General features: G+C 50.0%; 1 protein-coding gene and 1 long non-coding RNA gene across 3 annotated transcripts in view; one reads left to right on the top strand and one right to left on the bottom strand.

Moving 5' to 3' along the window:
- Positions 1-20,046, bottom strand: part of Trim71 (tripartite motif containing 71) — a 51,686-nt gene that overhangs the window by 20,596 nt on the left and 11,044 nt on the right. The window lies entirely within an intron of this gene.
- LOC120094278 (uncharacterized) lies at positions 15,614-18,021 on the top strand. 2 transcript variants are annotated; one of them, XR_015627414.1, is made up of 2 exons: positions 15,614-15,786; positions 17,876-18,021. It is a non-coding gene; the product is annotated as an uncharacterized LOC120094278 (long non-coding RNA). The 2 variants fall into 2 exon arrangements; XR_015627415.1 differs by having other exon boundaries at positions 15,614-15,699.

The following is a 20,046-nucleotide window of genomic DNA, read 5'->3' on the forward strand; positions in this document are numbered from 1 at the left end:
TTCCATTGTGATGGACATGCCTCAGCGCTCCAAGGGAGAGGTGGTCACACGGGTATGTAATCAGAGCTCACAAGCAACCCCAACACCAGCTCCAGGGGATCCAATGTCCTCTTCTGACCTCAGCAGGCACCAGGCATGCACACGCTGTGCAGACATGCGTGCAAGCAAAATACCCATTCACATATAAATCAATCAACCCAAAACAATTAGTTACAAGGCAAACCCTAAAAACCTCCAACTGTATTTAAATCCCCATTCCAAAACCAGACTCCCCTGTGGAACTCTTCCTAATAAGGAGCCCCCCTAAATGAGTCAGCTCTGGGGCCCCCACACAATCTGCTCCTAAAGGGTTACCACCATTTTTCCCACAATTGCCCACTAGCTGTTACTTCTGTGCCCTCACACGAAATACTACCTTAAGTTCTAATTCACAGGAGGCAAGCAAGGACAAACTCCCCGGAGGTTTGGGAGGGGGAAAAGAAAGAGAATTCCCAGTCCTGTTTCCAGCACCCCTGGTGGGGGTGGGGGTGGGTGGGTGTCACACAAAGCCTATGAAATCATTAATGTCCCAGTTGCCTCCAGCCGGCATCTAGACCTCTGGTGGTCTAATGAGTGGTTTATGCAGCTTCCAGCCGGAAGTAAAAGAGATCTGTCCAAACTCGGAGATCGCTGCTCATGTAAATTATAGACTTTTCAAACCAGACCCACCTAACACGGGTATCTCAGAGTTTCAGTTCCTGAGGCTGTAAGAATGGTTGGCTGTGTGTTCTAGCAGGAAGCAGAATGCTTAGGGACTTGACTTTAGAATGGGTTGGACTCAACAGATGGCCTGGAACTGGGCCCCATCCCTTGCCACCTAACAGGACTGCAGACCTGAAACCCTTTTATTCCCACAAGTAGCCAACATAGGCTTCCTTCCTCGGGTCTTGCTGCCTGCTTGGTGGGGGAAGTGGCAATGGGTGGTTTTGAAAGCAAGGGAAAACACAAACCAGAGATGGGAAGGGGGGGGGGAAGCCCTCAGATACCAACAGAGCCTCTGACATAACCTGAGTTATAAAGAGACACAGGTGACCCCTGCATGTGTGCATGTGCAGAGTTAGGGGTTTTGATTGTTTCGGAGAAACTAGAGAGGTAGCTCAATGGTTAAGAACAGTATGCTCTTACAGAGTTTAGTTAGGGGCTCAGGCCCCCTATCTCCAGTTCCAGAAGACTGATGTTCCAGCTTCCCGGGACACCTGCACATCCCCCCCCCCCCTTTCTCTCTCTCTCCCTCCCTCCATCCTGGTAGTTGGGCTCCTGAAACATCCAGTCTCGGCCCAGGGTGAGTGGATGAGGATTCTGGGGTAAAAGGAAGTAACACTTGCCTTCCCTAAAAGCCTCTGGGTTCCTGGTCACAGGGTCACATCCAACTGCAGTCATAGGAACTAAGTATTCTCCTTAACTCACGAAGTTAGCGGGACAGTTTAAATTGTGAAGGAAACCCATTTCAATTGTGAAGGAGCAGGACTCCACGTGGCCTCTCAGCTCTGTGAATCCATAGTGTGTCCCGGGACGACTGAGACACACACCCCCAAACTCAAGAACAAAGACAAGGTCTTGACAGTACTTGACTAGCATTCAAGCCCTAGGTTCAATTCCCAGCACAACGTTAAACTCGGTGTAAGCGGGAGGTCCAGAAATACAAAATTATCCTCAACTGCATGGGGAGGAACTCAAGTCCAGCCTGGGCTATGAGACCCTGCTTTAAATACAGAGCTAACAGGATTGGGGCTGGGAGTGAGATTCTCTCCTGGGCAGAGTAGTGTCCTCCAGCTTGGAGGGTCTGAAGAGGTGACTGGAAGGGCGTGAGCGAGAGATGCGGGGCCAGAGATGCAGCTCAATGGTAGAGTGCTCGAGCTCTTTGCCTTGCACACACAAAGTCCTGGCTAAGTTTGACTGATCCTCAGTACCATGTATGTAAACGAGATGTGAGGGCTTGCACCTACAATCCCAACATTCAGAAAACGGAGGCAGGAGGATCAGAGTTTTGAATGAGCAGACTCAAGGTCAGCCTGGGCTACGGGAGACCTTGTCTGGGGAAGAAGGTACCATGAAGAACTGTGGGCCAGCATTCATTCTCTGGCCTCAGTAATGTGTATGCCCTGGAAAAGAATGCTGAACGATGAACGACCCCAGGAGCTAAAATCGGAGCAGTGCACTGAATGATGCCCAACACTAACTACCCCAGCCCAACTGCCTCTGCAGGGCTAGCAGCTGACCGTCTTCACCGAGAGACAGGCTCTTCCAGACGGCAGGTTCTAAACTGTATATTTCCTCACTGGGTTCTGTCCTACCCATTCTGGGCAACCAATGAGGGAGAATAAGAAGAAAATCCTGGGACCTCCTGGCCTATACTCTCCCCATGCAGAGGACAGAGCCCTTTAAAGGGTCTAAGACCCAGGCATGGCAATGCCTGCTCTAATCCCTGTCCTTCTGCTTGGAAAAAGCAAGTTAGGGCTCACCTTGCCAGAACCAGAGCTGAACAGGTCCGTGGGTCGATACCTGTAGTGCCTCTGGGGTTCTCCCCCTTATGCTGAGCTCAGAGTCATCTGAAGGCGGCTAAGCACCTGCTCAAATGCTCCTAGCTTGTGGTTCCCCCCACATCGCTTCCTCAAACACTTCCCACTACCAACCATGGTGCTTGTCTAGCCCGTATTCCATTCCCCTTTGTTTTGCAATGGGGTCTCCTGCGCTGTCCAGGCTGGCCTCCAACTCAAGTAATCCTCTCACCCAGGTCTCAGTAGCTAGGGCAACAGGTGTGCCACCCACCCACAGTTCTTCCTTAGCACTTTTCGTATGTGTGTATGTGTCTATCTGTCCATCCGTCCTAGAATTTAAGCATAGCTGCGGTGTTGTTGCTGCTGTTGTTCATAGCTTAAGAGCAGCCCTAGAAACCTCCTGGTAGTTCAACGCTCGATGAATAGCTGAGGGGCACAAGGCAGAAAACGATGGTTTCTGGGACACAACTGACTCGGTTTAGTGGGATGGACTGGCATCTATCTTACCAGAATAAAATTGTGACAGGGAGACTCAGTGTTCACCCCTTAACCTACCAGCAATTAAGACAGGGGACCTTCAGAATGACAGGAACCGAAAAACACATACAACCCTACAAACAACAGAAGGAGGGGGGAGCATGTATAAAAATATAAGTTGTGTTAGGGACCACAGATTCCAGTAGAGAAGGTGACTGAATCTTCAGGCTTTCCCTACAGAAGCACTGACAGTTCCCTTGAACTGTGGGCGGGGCCTTGCCATCTGTCAGGCCCACAGATGTGAAGGAAGTGGCACAGGAAACTCAGTACAGGAGACTCTGATGAAGTGGGCGTGGCAGGCATGTGAGTGTCTTTCCAGCCAAGTAACAGGGATCCACTTCTTCCCCTTCGGACTGACCGTCACCACCTCAGAAGCAGGAAGCGGGGCAGTAGACCAGACTCTGGATGGAGTTCCTACCAAACTGTAGGAAAACCATTTAGCTGTCACAACACGTCGGAGCACTCCCTAGCTAGCTCTGACCAGCCTCATCGGCTACCTAAGAGGCCTTGGGAATGAGGGAACTGAGACTTCTTCCTGGCTAACTCCATCCTATCCTTTGTGGGGCAGACAGCAAAGCACCCAGAGGACAAGCCAAAATACCCAATAACCAAGTGCCGGTCACAGTTCCCTGGTCCCCACAGCCTAAGCAACAGTTCAGAATTGCTTTCTGCAAATTTAATAACCAGGGCAGGATCAAGGCCAACAGCAACATTTGCTCCTCACACAACCTACATGAGACACTGCACAAAAAACTGAACCCAGGGCCAGGAGCACGCTATGCAAGTGGTCTACCATTGAGCAGTATCCTCCATATGCAGCCCTGAGAGGGTGAACCCCTGGGGGTGGGGGTTCAACCCAAGGCACTGGTTGAACTAAGTCCATTTACCACTGCTACTCTTCAGAACTGAGTAAGTTACCTGAGCTGTTACCCTGGACCTCTGTCCTCCTGTCTCAGCATCCCTAATAGCTAGAATTATAGGCTTGAGCCACAAATGCCACCTTCTTGTGTTGCTGTTTTTAAGGGCAGAAGAAGCTGGTGGTGGCAGTTCACACCTTTAATCCTGGCACTCAGGAAGCAGAGGGAGGTGAGTTCGAGGCCAGCCTGGTCTACCTAAGTTCAAGGACAGCCAGAACTGTGCAGTGTCACGCCATCTTCAAAACACGCCCACTCTCTCTTCTCTCTCTCTCCCTTCCCCCAACCCCTTCCTCAGGTACTAGAGATGGCTCAGTCATTAAAAAGCCCTTGTTGGTTTTACAGAGGACCCAGGTTTGGGTCCCAGCACTAAAGTGGTGACTCACAACTTTTCAAAACTCTAATTCCAGAGACTCCACGGCCCTCTTGAGACCCAGACACCAGATGTACACGTAGTCACCCTACACACACACACACACACACACACACACACACACACACGTATGTGTGTGTATATATATATACACACACACATATACATACACATACATATGTATATGTGTATAATATATATACACACACACATATACATATACATACACACATACACACATACATGCAGGCAAAGTCATATGCATAAAACCAAACCTAAAACAATAATAATAGTTAACTGCAAATCTCAGCATGGTACAGGGAGGGAAAGTGTCAGCCGATGACGGTGAACCATAGTGATGCTAACTGAAGTGTGGGGGAGTAATCTCTTCATCCGTTCCTAAGAGCTAGAACTATTGGACACCACCCCTTTGGACTACCTCAAGTCGCTGTATTTCCCCAAAAAAGACACAGAAAATTTTTAATAGGGGTAAGGGCCCTCTGGGGGCCGTTCAGAGCCAGGAGTCGTGCGTGCGTGCGTGCGTGCGTGTGTGTGTGTGTATACACTCTGGTGGGTAGTTATTCTGTTGAAGACGTTTCCAACTATTACTGTCCTGCTCCGGCTCGCATGAGTTAGTCCGCTCAAGGACACAATTAGAAAGTGGCCCCAGGTCAGTGTGGAAACCAGTAGGCTCCTCTGCCTCAGCAGGCTGTAACTTGACTCCTCTCCAGACCTATCCAGTCAGGCCCCTGCAATCCAACTATTGCTACAGCCACTGACAACCTCTTTGTTGAAGCCGGCAGTCCCAGTGGCTCCCCATTATGTCACAAACAGGTCCAGGATAAATTCCTTCTGGGTAAACCATGCCTGACATCAATAGCCTGCCTCCGGAGCATTTGGTAGGGTGAGATCTCTGGCCAGATGCTGCAGTGCCTGTCCTGTTCCCAAGTCCTTGGCTCCTCTCTTATCACTGTACATTCTTACCTCCTAGCAAGACTTCTCCCAATACCTCAGATTGCTGTGCAATCCCCTCAGGGGGTGAAAACCCAGCAGCAGAAATGGGAGACACTGGAGAGACCCAACCCCCACCCACCCCCCTCTCTGGTCAGACACCAGGACACAGCCCTCAGTGTCTTTCTCCAAGAGGGGCCCCAGATGCTTCAGCCCAGGCCACGACATTATCCTGCCCCCAAAATCCAAAAGGCTACCGCCCCCAGGGAATCAATGATCAATTCATAGTCCAAAGCAGAAGATCCCAAGGAAATGACATGGTCCGGGATGGCAGCTGGTCCAGAATGAGAGCTCTGCTCCTCCCCTGCCTCCTCCCTCCAGAGTCCCAGGCACAGGGAACAGAACACTTGTGACCCCCAATAAGAGAAAGCCGCTCTGAGGTGGAGAGGGAACGCAGTCCACTCCCCACCGTCTGCATGCACTGCTGGCCCCATTTTTAGCGCCCTGAAATCGTTGGTTATGTTCCTCATGAGCTACGGACGACTGTGTCAGGAGCCAGAGACCTAAAAGACACCCAGACGCCTACCCTAAGTGTGTCTCAATTCCATTCTCAAGCACAAGAGACAACTGCCGTCATCTGCGTCAAGTCCACACGATCCCTTCACTAACTGTAGCTTGAAATTTAGACCTAAAAACGTGCGTGTGAGAGGCTCGGTGGAGAGGCTGGCTCAGAGTGCTCCCTGCTCTCGCAGAAGACCCAGGTTGGTTCCCAGCACAGCTTGCAACAATGTCAGTCCAGTTCCAAAGGATCCAACATCCTCTCCCGGACATGCACACTCTTACATTTGGGGAAAATACGCACGTCAAAGAAAACAAATAAATCTAGTCGGGTGCAGTGGCACACACCTTACTTAATCCTGCACTTGGGAAGCAGAGACTGGCAATCTCTACGGTGTACCCTCCAGGCTAATCCCGTCGGCGCACCAAGTTCCAGGCCAGCCAGCGCTACCACTCTAAACACAGTGAAAACGAATCTTGGGGAAGAGCGTCAGAGTGGGATATGATTTCAAGTCTTTATGTGTTCCAACGAGAATAATTTGTTTCGCCTCCGTGTGTGCACAGGTACCGGGTGCTGTGTGGTCTCTCACACTGGAACCCACTTGTGGGCCCTCTGAATGTGAGGCCGGTGCTCTTAAATACTAGGAAGTCTTTAAATGCATTTGAAGTCGGGCCTTCCAGCCACACTTCGCAGTCCCTGAAAGGACTTGCTCATAAACCAAAACAACAAAGTCCAGAAAGATGGAGGTGGTCATTTTCAAACACTGACAACCTGCCTTCCCGCTCTGCATCCTCATTAATTACTGTCTGTTCAAGCCATTAGCCCCTCCTGCCCTCAGGATTTCTATCAGAAGGGGTGAGGGTTAGGGGGAAATGAGATTTGGTGATGTGACCAAGGCAACGTGTTAGGAGCCCAAAGTAAGGTCAAAAGGAAATAAATGACTTAATCCAAGAGACACACAAGGATGAGCCACAGAATGGCTCAAAGATTCAAAGAACTGGTCCACAAAAATGAATTTAACACCCAAAGGGCCAGTCTACACAGACTAGTTTTTCCTCAGAGGCCACTGAGCCGATTACACTGCAGGAGTTGCCAACAGTGTCCAGAATTCGTTCGTTTGGCTTTGTTCTTGTTGCAATTTGAAGGCAGAGTTTCTCTGTGTTGTCCTGGCCATCCTGGAATTTGCTCTGTAGACCAGGCTGGCCTTGAACTCTGCCTGCCTCTGCTTCCCTGAGGCAGAGATTAATTTCGTGGGCCTCCTAGCCAGAGTGCAGAACTAAGCTGGACAGATGACTCCAGTCCTAAGTGCAAGTAGACAGTCCAGGACAGTCTCCGTTTTCTGGCAGGAGCCACGCTGGTCATTAATGGGAGCAGGGACTATTCTGGATCTATTTAAAAGAAACTACGAGTCAAAACATAAAGTATAGCTTTGACATCGGTACTCCGGGAGTATATAAATCAGGCAAGCTTAATGGAGGGGTGCCTCCCCCTGGGCCTTAAGAAAACAACCCTCTTTTAGCTTTTGTCCGCCCTTTAAACAATTACTGTTAAGGAGAATCATGTACAAAAGTCCATATTCCTAGTTAATGACGTGAATATCTCCTTTCATCACAGCTTCCTGTGCAGAATCTCCCAACAGCCCCAGTCTTTCTGACCCACTACCTATCATAATCCCTGAAACACGTACCGGACTAAACAGATCGTCGCTGAGAGCCTCAAGAGACCAATGCTGAGCAAAGGGCTGGAGAGAAGGCTCAGAGCTTCGTAGGACCGGCCAGGTTCAGACCCAGGGACTCACATGGTGGTTTCACAACCATCCAGTTCCAGGAAACCTGATGCCTTCTTCAAGCAGAACACTCACTCATACATATAAATCATTAAATGAAAGCTGCTTGAAGCAAGCAGGGTGGTGGCGCACGCCTTAGTCCTGGCGGCACCCAGGAGGAGGCAAGGCGACCTCGACCAGTCAGATCTCTGAGCTCAAAGACCAGCTTAGTCCTACAGAGGGAATTCCAAGACAGCCAGGGTGACTTCCACAGAGAAACCGTGTGTGCGCGTGTGAGTAGGGGGCACCAATGCACATGTGCACACATACAACAAGCAAAGAGATGCTTGGGACGTTAGACGGTTGGGGGTATGGGAGAGACAGACATCAATAGGCCTCTCATTTTATTCCATTTTTGAAATAAAACAGATGGTTATCTTGCTTTAAAAAGCACTGAAGTACCCCCAAGATTATTTTGAGCCACAAAAAGTTTACCATCACCCAGCTAGATGAGACCAACATTTAAATGTGTGCACAGTGGAGCCTGCCCCTGGTGTAAATGTGTGCACAGTACAGCCTGTCCTGGTGCTCCATATCTTTTTTTTTTTTTTTTTTGGTTCTTTTTTTCGGAGCTGGGGACCGAACCCAGGGCCTTGCGCTTCCTAGGCAAGCGCTCTACCACTGAGCTAAATCCCCAACCCCGGTCCATATCTTTAATCCCAGCACTTTATAGAGGTGGAGATGGGCAGGTCTCTCCGAGTTTGAGGCTAGTGTGGTCTCCATGGTGAGTTCCAAGCTAGCCAGGGCCTCGTCTTTTTTTTTTTTTTTTTCCTTTTCTTTTCCCGGAGCTGGGGATCAAACCCAGGGCCTTGCACTTGCTAGGCAAGCGCTCTACCACTGAGCTAAATCCCCAACCCAGGGCCTCCTGTCTTAAAAATCAGGCAAACAAAGAAATAAAATGTATACACAAGTTTCTGATAATCCCTGGGCCCAACAACACCTCAATTCATGTGCACTATCATTATACGCTCTGCTTCCCAGATGAGACACCAACCTCTGAGTGACAGGCCAGCCTGGAGTTACAGACCCTGTCTATCCTCACCAAGTCTTACTAGGCCCTACCCAGGCCCCTTCCTCTAATCCAGCAATGGTTCTTTTTTTTTTTTTTTTTTTTTTTGTTCTTTTTTTCGGAGATGGGGACCGAACCCAGGGCCTTGCGCCATCAATGGTTCTTAATCTTTCCCATGCCTTGATCCTTAACAGTTCCTCATCTGGTGGTGACCCCAGTCATGAAATTATTTCATTGCGAATTCATAACTGTAATAACTTTGGTGTTATGACTTGTAATGTAAACCTGTTTTCCAATGGCCTTAGGTGACCACCTGTGAAAGGGTCATTCCAGCTCGAGAGGCAGTCACCCTCAGGTTGAGGAGCACTGCTCTAATCTCTTACAAGTATAACCTTTCTATTCTGGTGGGATGCGCCTCCCAGTCAGGAAGACAGCAACATGGCAGAAACACGCCATTCGGGGACAGCCTGGGCTACATAATGAAGTTTAGACTGGCTCTCAATTTTTAAAGTCCTCGTGCTTGCTGAGTTTAGAGTATAGTGAAAGAGTGTGTCGATCACATGACCAAAAATGGGTGCCCCAGCATCAGAGGGAAACTGAAGCACTCTGAAGGGCGAGGCAGGTCAATCTCTGAGTTCAGGTACAGCCTGGTCTACGCCCCATCTTGAAAAACAAAATGAAGAAGCCAAGAATGTGCTGAGGCCTCCACGGGATCTGCCAAGAACTGCCCTATACCCAACTCTGGAAGTTTGTGGTGCCCTGGGTCAAACTCTGCTTCCCAGCCCAAACTCCCCTTCTGAACCTCCCTAAGATTTGCCAGGTGTGGTGGTGGACACCTTGAACCGCACCCAGCACTTGGAAGCAGAGGCAAGCAGATTTCTGTGAGTTCAAGGTCAGCCTGATCCGCATGGTCTATAGGACTACTAAGGCTACACAGTGAGTGTCTGGGTGGGGAAGAGGAAGAGGGGGAAGAAGGAAAGGAGGAGGAGGAGGATCGTGATGGTGGAGAGATTCCTGGCATTAGTACACTGCCTGGGACAGAGCTGAACGAATGTCCCATCACTGCCCAGATATTAGTATGACAGGACCAGTCAAATGTGTAAGTGAAGAGCCTTGAATCAGCAGGTGTCCTGCCTCTCTTAGGAGGACCCTGCTCCAACAGCACAGCTTGTCCTGATGACTCAGCCTCCAGAGCTGGGCAGGGTGGGCTGACAGTGTGGCAGACCAGCTGACTTCTGGAGACCAGATAAGAGCTTGCAGGCCAGACCCTGCAGAACTCCCCAAGCAGGATTCCTCTGACCCCAGAAGAGGAGGGCAGGGAGGAACACACCCCAGGCCCAGGAGCACAGCTGGAGACAAGCTTCCTGAGCTTGCACCAGAAGTATGAGCCTGTCAACCAGGAATCCAAGGCCAGGAGAGCTAAGCACACACTCAGGGGTGAGCAGCTCTCTCCTGCTCTCGCACAAAGTGTTGTGAAACACGTTTTGGGGATTTCCCAGTATGACTTTTAAGAGGGAACAGAGCTCTCTCTTGTGGAGATGGAGAGAAGGCAAGCCCAGGGCTAACCTCAGCTGTTGGGGTACCTACCTGACCCAGGGGGAGGAGTGCAGAGAACAAAGCAGAGGCTAGACAGAGGCACACTTGTCAAACGCATGAGAGCAGACAGCTGCGGCCTAGCTGCTTACGTGGAGGTCTCTCAAAACTCAAAAAACAGTTATCCTCTGAGCACACTTAGAATGAGAAAACATTCACAACCCTATCAGGAAAAAATCACCCACAGCAGCAGCAGCCAGCCTACGGGGTGGGGACAAAAACAAATTAACACATCACACAGGACCACCACCATCTTAAAAAATAAAAAAAGATGGGCTGCTATTCTAGCCCAGGCTACCCCAATACTCAAGTGCTAAGATTACAACAGGCATAGGAACCATGCTGCTGGGTGTAGCTTTCAGCCTTAGTTTTATCCCTGTAGATATGTGGTGCATGTTTTACGGGTGTATGGATATGTGCCTGTATGTGGGAGTCAGAGGTCAGTGTCTTCCTTGATCATAAACCACCCTATTTTTTGTGAGAGAGCTGGTCTCTCACTGAGCCTGTAACTCCTTGCTGGCTGGCCTGGGATCTGCTATCTCAATTCTCCTCACCTCACCCCATTATATATGTCACCATGTGCAGCTTCTATGTGGATGTTGGGGATCTGACAGGCCCCAGGCTTCCATGACAAACACGACCGATGAAAGCATGTATTCTCCAGTGTTCCTTCCGCCATCTCTTTCTCTCTTTTAAAAAGATTTATTTATTTTATGTAGGCTGTCTTCAGACACACCAAAAGAGGGCATCGGATCCCATTACAGATGGTTGTGAGCCACCATGTGATTGCTGGGAATCGAACTCAGGACCTCTGGAAGAGCAGTCAGTGTTCTTCACTGCTGAACCATCTCCCCAGTCCCAGTGTGTGTGTGTGTGTGTGTGTGTGTGTGTGTGTGTGTGTGTGTGTGTGTGTGAAATTAAGTGGACCACTAGTTAATGCTTCCTGCTCAGGGACATTTTGGACGGCCAGATGGAGGGTTGGATGGACCCACGGATGGACAGACGAGGGAACAGCTTGATGGCCAGTCTCATCCCCATTTTAAATAGCTTAAGTCTTGCCCAAGGCAACGGATTGCAATGCTAGCACTCAAAAAGGTCCCAAGGCAATTTGGCGGGGGAGAGGGGGGTGGGCAGTACCCATAGGACCTACAGCAAACCTGTTCCCTAGGAACTGCTGCTCAGCCAGGTCAGGGGCACTGGGGACATCTGAGAGTTTAGGTGGAGCATCTGGCACCTGCAATTCACAGCCATGCTCTGGCCTCAGCCAACTCTTTATTAAAGAGGAAACAAGAGAGGGTTCTGATTTAAGGGATCACACTAACCAAGAATGTAATAAACACGGCAAGCATACAAGCAGGCAGCAAAATGCTACTATGCCTGTAACCCCTTACATGTGGGAGGCCAAGGCATGGCTCTTGGGTTGATATAGCCAGTCTTCTTCGTGTCTTTGGGAAGGAAATGGTTGTTTTTCTGACATCTTATTTCCCACTGGGGCTGGGGGGGTACTTAGCCACGACACCTGGAGTTATTTGTACAACATTAAAATTCAGGAAGATTCTGAGAGAGAGAGGGCAGGCTGGAGGGGGTGCCTCTTTGGCATCAGTTCTCAAAAAACCCAGCAGGGTAACAGGATAAGCACACAGGGCGGGCATTAAGCCTTCTTCCTGGAGAAGACTGAGTACAGTCGTTAAAGCCCTGGCAGGAGGATTAGCGGGGACAGAGAAAAGAAGGACCTATTAGCAGGACAGGTGGTGACTGGCGCGGAGATCAGCCCCGCTGCTGCTAAATCAACCATCCGCCAGGTACAGCGCAGACACCCACCCATCCCAGCACTTCGACACCACGTGGGGCCTCCAAGAGTCACGCAAGCCCCAAAGGCCTTTACAACAAAACTCAGGCACACAAACAATGTTAACATCCAGAGCGTAAAAGCTGATTCTTTTTTCCCATCTACAGTCAGTCGCCTACACTCCAGTCCACTCTCTCTTGAGCCAGGTTGGGTGAGCTGAGAGTAGAGAGGCTTGGAGTCTGAGGCCATGACTGTCTTGCCTTGTTCGTTCATGTACACACCTCTACATGTGCACCTGGTTCATGCATGTGGACACCACACACACACACACACACACACACACACACACACACACAGTCACACAGTCACACACTATCCCCCGTCGCCCCCCCCCCCCCTCCAGCAAGGACCTAGCAAACCCACCCCACTGTGGCAGCCCCAGGCTGGAGGCCACAGCACAGCATTCCCAGCTGGTCTTCCAGCCACCGCGGGTGACGCTAAAGCTTCCCCTCCACCTCCCAGTTACAGAAGATCAGTGCTACTGCCATCAAAAAGCACTTAATAAGCCAAACCGCTTGGGGTTCAGGCACAATGATAGGGGCCTGGCCCTGCCTTGAGAGGAGAAGGTCATTTATGACCATTAAGGCAGGGTAAGGCAGGCTTCCAGAGGCTCATAAAACTCCAGGGAAGGAAGTACGGATTAACCACTTCCTCCCACCTCTCAAGAAGGGGTTTCAAGTTGTACAAAATTGCAGAATAGAAGGTTCTGGGGGGGGGGGGGGGAGGCAACCCTGTCAGAAGGGTCTACACCTAGCTGGGGTCTGAGCAAAGGGGAGGAGGAAACCCTGTATGAAGGCCGCCACGCTTTGATTTCTCCAAGTAGGTCCCATCTCGGTGTGGTTATTTTACCAAGTTCTCTTGGCCTGCCCCTCGGCACGGGTCTGGACTCTGTCCAAGAAGGGAGCAGAGCACTGGCGGATTAAGCGTTTGTTTGCCAAGCGCGGAGAGGGTAGAATGAATGGCTCAATCCTTTCACATTCCATCAGTCAGATTCGCTGTATCAAAAACTATCCTTACCCTGGGTGACGATTCTTCAAATGAGACCCCCCCCCCATTTTGTTTTGGTTTTTGTTGTTTTGTTTGTTTGTTTGAGACAAAGTCTCACTCTGGCTATTCTGAAACTCACAATGTAGAACAGGTTGGCTTTGCACTCAGAGATGAACTCTGACTCCCAAGTGATGGGGGGTTAAAGGCATGTTCGACCACACACCCAAATTAAATTTCAACTCCAGTTAAAACGTATTTTAGCAGCTTTTGAGCCTAACAATGTGACTTTCCATATACATATATATTTTGAGACGTAGTCTCACACAGGCTGGCCTAGCTAGAACCAATTCTGCCTGAGTGCTGGGATTCATACACAGCCACACCCCACAGTGTCTCACAAACCCCAAGTTCCCTCCATCTTCCTGGCCTCTGCTTGGGTTACAGGCCCAACCCACCACACTGTAACAGGGTCCCAGACCTTAGCACCACTGAGTCCACGACAGAAGTACCATGCAGGCTGTAAGGTGAAGCACAAAGACAGCACCTCCTGCCAAAACTAAAACAAAGGCTTAATCCAGCAAAACCCGTGCAGTTCTGGGAAAGCCTCAAAGCGTACTAACCGTGCCCTGTGACTTCTATAGCTCTGCTTCTAGCGTACTGTTATTAGCTATCTCAACCCAGAACATGATTTTTGTGCTTAAAAGCTCACCCTAAAAAAGGCTCGGTGCTACACTGGGATCCTGAACACGCAGTGTAGTCGCCAGCCGGCTAATAATGACTTTCTATTGGCTTAAACCCACATCTGAGCCGCCTTCTCTGGTGGATACCTGTCAACACACACCTGGCTCAGATGAACAGTTACAAAACAGGCAGTCCAGTCAAGAGGACTAAGAGGGGCTGGAGAGATGGCTCAGCAGTTAACTATTGCCTTTCCAGAGGCCCTGAGCTCAACCCAACTCACAAGGTCCTGCAACTCCAGTCCTGAGGCATCTGATGCCTTCTGACCCCAGCAGGCACTGTTTCCACATGGCGTGTAGATATGTAGGCAGGCAAAGCAGCCATACACCTAAATTTTAAGTTAAAAAAAAAGAATGTGTCAGATGGTGGTACTGAACGCTTTTAATTTCAGCTTTCCAGAACCAAAGGGAAGAGGATCCGAGTTCAAGGCCAGCCTGGTCTACAGCATGAGTTCCAGGACAGCCAGGACTGCAGAGAAATCCTGTCTCGGGGTTGGGGATTTAGCTCAGCGGTAGAGCACTTGCCTAGCAAGGGCAAGGCCCTGGGTTTGGTCCCCAGTTCCGAAAAAAAAATAAAAAAAAATCCTGTCTCACTCAACACACACACACACACACACACACACACACACACACATCAAAAGGGGGGGGGGATTAAGAAGCATGCTGACTGGAAAGACCTCCCAGCGTGGGATCCCAAGTAAGTACGGCTGAGCCTCCTGACACAGTTACACCATCATCAGACTGTATAAGAGGACACTCTCACCCACCCCCAGGGCAGGAATAGAATCAGTCTGATTTCTCACCAGGCAGTCCAAATGCTGAACCAGAAAAAGGGCAGGTGAGGCCCTGCCCAGGCGCCTTACCCCACCCAACCCTGCGGGGACTGCTCTCTTGAGCTGTGGAGTCTTTGCTGACACTCAGAGGAGTTCCAAGCCGGCGGTTTAGTCGGTACATTTTTAACCCCAGCACTCAGGAGGCAGAGACAGGTGAATCTCTGAGTTTAAGGGTAGTCTGGTCTACACAGTGAGTTCCGGGACAGCCAGGGTTACGTACAGAAACCATCTCAAGCAGACAAAAATCAAAAAAATAATAATGAATGAAAGCAAAGGAGAGAAATACACAAAATAACGAAACCTAAAAATCCTCCTCCGGAATTATGATTCTTGAACTCTCGGCTCAGCTCAAGGAGAGCCCAAGGAATGGTGGGAGTCACTGCCCGCTTGCCTTAGCTCTGGAAGCCACAGGCAGCTCTTCCCTCAGACTCGGTCACATCCGGAAGAGCATGGGGTTCCTCCCTTGCCTGGGGCATGAATGGGTGGGATGTCATTGCAGCTAACCCTAGCCCTCTTCAAGGACAAAATGTCTCCTGCGAGGCCCACGTGCACACACCAGGCACTAGGCAGATTCACACCGACCTGATCATCGCACCGCACGGGAGGACACGTTCATACTAAACACTAGAGGTCATTGCCTGTCTGAAATTCAAGTCTGCATCTGGTGAGGAAGGGGCTCCCTGGTAAACTGTGGGGACAAGTCACACCTTACAGGAAAAGACTGGGACTTAAGGCAATCCACAACTTAAATCTAAGAAATGGGTGGACCGCTCCACAGGCCTTTTGTTTAAGGCCAACGGGTTAAGTAGGTCTGATTTCGGGGTGTCTGGGGGTCCAGTCACAGCCAGGTATACCCTCACCTGAGGGGCAGGGGCAGGCTTCTGTGACGTCACCCACACAAAGCAAGGCCATCCCATCCCACACTGCTGGAGGCAGCTGTTCCCAGCCTTCAGGGAACAAAGCCCAGAGAGGAATTCCTACAGCAGAGCCTGAAGGTCAGCAAGAAAAACAACAGGGCGCGAGGTACCAGGGAGCCCCATTGTCCTCTGGATGCTGGGCTCCAGGAGAACCTCAAAACCAAGGTCTACAAAGCTGGCTGGGGTGGGGTGAGTCCCAGGGCGTGGGGGAGCAAAGTTCAGGAAGGAACAATCTCGGAGGAAAACAGGCCCAAAGCCCTGGATTTAATCATTAACTGCTTCTCGAGGGTCTCCTTTGTGCTCCTCTGGTGCGGTAACTAGGGCAAACACTCCTGCCCCACTGAGCCGGGAAGGTAGGGTTGTTCAAACATGCGCTCCATCACCGTCGCCATAGGAGATGATTCAGAGAGATTCCACCAGAGATTCTTCGGAAGTTGAGAATGCAGGAGAGGTCACCTCTGTCCCCGCCTGATGACTCTAGGGGTGATCACATGGTGGGGGAGAGAGACAGCAGAGCCACCTAGGCTGGAGGGCGTGGGGGTTGCACACCTACAAGGTTCCCTTCTGAGGGCAGAAAGGACAACCCTGGCAGGCAAAACAACTAACTACACAGCTCTAAAAAGGACGAGGGAGGAGGACTGCTACAAGTTCAGGAACTTGGGCTGCGCGACGGGTGCCGGGATAGCCTGTGAGAGGTCTCACAAATAACTTAATTAGCTTAATTAGGCAAATATTCAGTGGAACCCAACAGCTTCCTGCAGCCAGTCTAATTAACTTGGCACTGGTTGAACTAAAGTCTATGGAGATGAGCTCTAAGTGCCCAGATTTCCAAAGATCCATCACTCAAAGGCTCCCAGGTCTTTTGGGAGCACCACTGCTAGCTCTTTCCTTCCCTGGGTACCCCCCCCATCAGCTCCCCCATGTCTGACTGTCAAGTGGCCCAACTCCCACCCATGTCCGACACACTCAAGTCCCACTACCCAGAAGGAAAGAATTACACGGAAACTAAAGCTGAAGTCCATTCTGCATCCTGACAGGGCTGTGGAGGGAGCCTCCCTCCACAGTTAGGCTTCTGGGGTGAGGAAGGAGGGCTCTAGACCCCTCAGGAAGGAAGTAGCCTGCAGCCTACAGTAAAAACCAGGGAGTCATGTGCTCCCAACTGGTGGGATCAGGTCACTTCCCCTGGGACCTCATCACCAGCGGAAGGCCATTCATTCTGTAAGGCATTTACAATAGCTGGTCTAAGGGAAGACTGTCCTGATGTGGGCTAGGGAAATGTCTCAGATGGCAGAGTTGTCTGTCTGCCTGACCCACCCAACCCCCATTTTCATCCTCTACACCGTTAACAAGCTTAAAAAAAAAAAAAAAACACCCACAACATTTTCTGAAAATAACAAAACAAACAAACAAAAAACACTTGCTGTCAGCCTAGATAACTGACCTCAGGCTGATTGCCCCTGAAGAAAATATGTTGTGAATATCAAAGGGAGCTCCTGGCTATCCTGCCCTGCCTGATTGCCTCTGTTAACAACACAGGAAAGCTGGCTTTTCAGCTTCTCTACCACCTACCCATCCGGCCGGTGTGGCTGCTCGATTAACTTTTTAAAAATATTTACCAGAAGTATAAAGCACTTTTAGTAATAACATGCCCCAAGTGCTGCTGGGTAATTGTCTTTCCCTGTTCTGGAGATACAAGGATTCCCAAAATGTAACTCTGCTTCTTTCTGTTGTGTCTTTCTCTAAACATCCAAAAGGAGTCAGGCAAGGCAGTTCAGTGAGAATCGCATGGATGGGATGGACTTCCCCTCCACGTTTTCCAGGCAGTCCTTGAGGAATTGGCCTCCCAGTGGGCATCTGCTCGGTAGCAAACAATGTGCCCTGGCCATTTGCATAGTGGCCCAGAAACAGCAAAAGTTTGTAATGGAGGGGGTTGGGGGAGAGGCACTCGGGTCTTCTTTGGAAACTAAGTGCCTTCCAGGTAGACACCCTGCACTTGAGGCAGGACATGGCAACTTGACCACTAAGACCCACCCACTTGGTGGGACCAGCCTCGACGTTCTCCTTATCAAAATTATTTTACTGGTTAAGGTTTGCTTTTAATTCCAGTGCTCTGGGAGCCAGAGGCAGGGGGAATCTCTGAGTTCAAGGCCAGCCTGGTCTACAGAGTTGAGTTCCAGGGTAGTCAAGACCACAAAGAAAATCCCTCTCTCAAAAAAACCACCTCCCCTGAAATCTATTTTACTGGGTCTTCCAGATGGCTCAACAGGTGGAGGTGTCCGCTGCAAAGCCTGACGACCCTCAAGACACACAGGCAGAAGGAGAAAACAAGCCCCCTCAAACTGTCCTCTGACCTCCGTGTGATGTAAAAATAAATACAACGCAATTTCCAAAAATAGGAAACTGGCCGAAGTACATGAAACCCATATGAGCAACAGGCCGTATGAAAGCTACACCCATCAGCCATTCCTGGTAATCATGGAGGTGTGAGGTAAAACAGGACTCGCCATTTTTCTTCCATTGAGCAGGCAGAGGAGGAGGGAATGGGGCTAGGGGTAGGGGCAGCTCAAGAGCAAGGCATGGGCCTACTAACACCTCGCATCTCGTGCCTCTTCTGCGGCTGTCTCTGAGTTGGTGGGGGGGGGGAGCACGGACAGACAGACGGACGGACGAATGACACCAGGCCAGGAGAGGCTGGAAAGGACCAAACATTCCTGTCAGCCTGACAGAGTGAAGGCCATGCATGGGCCGCACAAGCCTTTCACAGAAAGGACCAGACAGCCAATCAGGTTAGCACTCACTTTCTATGTACCCAAGGACCGTAGGGAAGAAACTAGACTCCCGTGTTTTTAATAAAAGAAAAAAAATTAAAGAAGGAAAATCGGACTGTGCAGTCCCTGGGGCACCTGATGCCCTCTCCAAACCTCACGGGAACCTGGCACACATGCACGTACATATACACATGTATGAACAAAACTCTCATGCACATAAACTACATCTAACTGACTGAAACCTACAGACAACCAACCTAAAGACCACATTCGCACACGGTGGGTGTGTCGAATCAGGACAAGGAGGAGCCAGGACTTTCACAAACAGGAACAAGGCGGCCACAGGAATAGCTGTTACCTTCACCCATCCGGCTGTAAACTGAGCAGAGACAAGGGGAAGGGCAGAGAAAGACTGAAGAGCTGGACAGATTCAGAAAGATAGCATTCTAATGGCTAAGAGAAATCCATAAACAAAGGTCAGTTTTTAGAAGATCCTCAAGTGTGACTAAAGAAACATCATTTAGGGGTTGGGGATTTAGCTCAGTGGCTAGAGCACTTGCCTAGCAAGCGCAAGGCCCTGGGTTCGGTCCTCAGCTCCAAAAAAAAAGAAAGAAAAGAAAAGAAAAGAAAGAAGAAAGGAAAGAAAGAAAGAAGAAAGAAAGGAAAGAAAGAAAGAAAGAGAAAGAGAGAAAGAGAGAAAGAAAGATAGATAGATCGATCACTTATTAGAACAAAACGCACCCCAAGCTCCTGCCTTGCGCTGTCACCAAAGCAGCCAAAAAAAGAGCTGATTTCACACTGCAGCAGGCAAGCAGCAAGTTCTATGGGCCTAGGAGCAGGCAGAGTCCCTGAAGAGATGAGCGTCATAAATGCAAACACGGTGCTTGGCTTCTCCACTCACCCCTAAAGAGTTAGCAGGAAAATCCAGCACCCATGAATTCAAGGCCAACTGGATGCTCTCTGGAAGGGAGGGAAATGATGAGAACTCAAAAAAAACACCTAATGTGCGCATCACACATCCAAGAGGGAAAAGCTCCGGTGCTAGGCCAGTGAGATCGATCCAAGGTTCAAAGGACCGGGGTTCGGGTTCCCAGCACCCACATGGTGGCTCAGAGTCTTCTGTGTCCAGGGAGCTCTTCAGACTCCTCAGACACTGCACAGGCAAACATTCATGAACATAAAACAATAATCTTAGTACTGTCAGAAAAATGAGGAGAAAATATATGTATGGCCCCAAAACAAGGGACTGCAGAGGAAGTGTGGGGAAGAGGGTAGGTGTGCGAGAAAGGGGCATACTCGGCGTGTGTTTGCTTGCATGAACAAGCCATCCTCCTGCATTCACGGTGACTCTATACCAACGGGAACAAGTACATCGGAAATAAAGTAGCAACCAGTGTGGTGACTCCAGCCTGCAAGACTAGACCAGGAGGCTGAAGAAAGAAAGGCAACTCTGTAAGAATGAGGCCGTCCTGGGTTGCACAACATAGACCAGCTAGAGTCTTAAAACAGAAACGAAACCCACCCCGAAACCCAGTGTAGCACCTCAGTGACAGAGCCCACGCTGAGGGCTGGAGAGCTGGTTAAGAGCATGTACAGTGAGTGGAAATAAACCCTCTGCTCTCCCAAATTGGTTCTGGTCGGTCATGGTGTTCACCAC

This window comes from Rattus norvegicus, chromosome 8 (genome assembly GCF_021556685.1).
Source record: "Rattus norvegicus strain SHRSP/BbbUtx chromosome 8, alternate assembly SHRSP_T2T, whole genome shotgun sequence".
Taxonomy (NCBI): Eukaryota; Metazoa; Chordata; class Mammalia; order Rodentia; family Muridae; genus Rattus; species Rattus norvegicus.